Source organism: Cynara cardunculus, unplaced genomic scaffold (assembly GCF_001531365.2).
Source record: "Cynara cardunculus var. scolymus isolate 2C unplaced genomic scaffold, CcrdV1 Un_Scaffold_1889, whole genome shotgun sequence".
In the NCBI taxonomy this organism is placed as follows: Eukaryota; Viridiplantae; Streptophyta; class Magnoliopsida; order Asterales; family Asteraceae; genus Cynara; species Cynara cardunculus.
In genome coordinates this window covers 52,681-54,511 of record NW_020200904.1, presented here as the reverse complement: position 1 = coordinate 54,511, position 1,831 = coordinate 52,681, and positions in this window count along the sequence as shown.

The following is a 1,831-nucleotide window of genomic DNA, read 5'->3' as shown; positions in this document are numbered from 1 at the left end:
GGATAAATCAAACTTCTTCAGCATGTCTCGAACATACTTACTTTGGTTGATAAAGATACCTTTATCAGTTTGTTTGATCTGGAGACCTAAAAAGAATGTTAGTTCTCCCATCATGCTTATCTGATATTCTTTCTTCATGCGTTCAGTGAAACGAAAACATAAAGAGGGATTAGTGGAAGCAAAAATAATATCATCGACATAAATTTGGACAAGAATGATGTGACCTTTAATTTTCCTAAGAAATAAGGTCTAGTCAATCTTTCCACGAGAGAATTTCTCAGAGATGAGAAAAGAAGAAAGGGTATCATACTAGGCCCGAGGAGTCTGCTTTAACCCATAAAGAGCCTTATCCAACCTATAGACGTGGTTTGGATACTTAGGGTCAAGAAACCCTGGAAGTTGTTCAACATAAACTTCCTCATGAAGTTTTCAATTAAGGATAGTGTTCTTTACATCCATCTGAAAGACCTTGAAGTCTCTATGGGCAGTAAAGGCTAGAAAAAGTCGAATTGCTTCGAGTCTAACCATTGTTGCGAAGGTTTTGTCATAGTCGATTCCTTCTTCTTGTTTATAACCCTGAGCAACAAGCCGAGCCTTATTGCGGGTTACCACGCCATCTTCATCCAACTTGTTGCGATAGATCCATTTGGTGTCTATCACTGATTTGTCAGATGGACGTGGGACAAGGTACCAGACTTTATTCCTATCAAACTCAATGAGGTCTTCTTGCATAGCAAGAACCCAACTAGGGTCAGAGATAGCATCATTGATTTTCTTGGGTTCAACTAAAGAAAGGAAGTTGACAACGAGACAGATATTAGCTAGACCTCGACGTGTCTTGATACATGCATCTGGATCACCAAGAATTTGATGAATTGGATGCCTTTTAGTCCATCGCTGAGTCGGATAGGAGCTTCATCTGAATAGACAAGTTTAGGTATAGAAGATGAGGCTTCAGCAGCAGATTCTTCAACAATAGGAACTATTGCTAAAGGAGCCTCAGATTCAGTAACTGAAACAGGCTCAGAAACTGAAGGCATTTCATTTTACTGATAGATCAGTATTTGAAATAGAAGGAGGGACACAGCTAATGGGCACTGCAGCGATCTCTGAAGAAGATGCGGTGGAGTGACTAGCTGTAACTGGAATGATGAGTGGATCATCTTTAGCTTCGGGAGATTCAGTGTTAAGAGGAGCACTGTAAGAAGCTTCAGGTTGTCCATAGTGAGAGAACATCCAGTTTTCTAATTCATCCTCATCATTTGAGATGGATTTTGAATTAGCTGACTGAGATTCGTCAAAAGTGACATGAATAGATTTCTCTATTGTTTGTCTTCGTTTGTTGAATATTCTGAAGGCCTTGGATACAGAAGAATATCCAAGAAATATTTCTTCATCAGCTATGGGATTGAACTTTCCAAGTTGGTCGCGGTTGTTGAGAATGTAACAAGTACAACCAAATATATGAAGAAAACTTATGGAAGGCTTTCGTCCATGGAAAAGTTCATAGGCTGTTTTCTTGAATCTTTTAACGATCAGCGATCAGTTTTGAGTGAAACAAGCGGTGTTGACAACTTCAGCCCAGAATTGAGTAGGGAGATGGGATTCGCTAAGCATTGATCGAGCAGCCTCAATGATTGTTCGATTTCGTTTTTCAACGACCCCATTCTGCTGAGGAGTTCTCACAGAAGAGAAGTTGTGAGAGATTCCCTTGTCCTCAAGAAAGTTATCCATAGTACTTTTTTGAATTCAGTACCATGGTCACTTCTGATAGATCGTACTTTAACATTGTTTAGTACTTCTATCTTTTTGATGAACGAAATGATTTCTT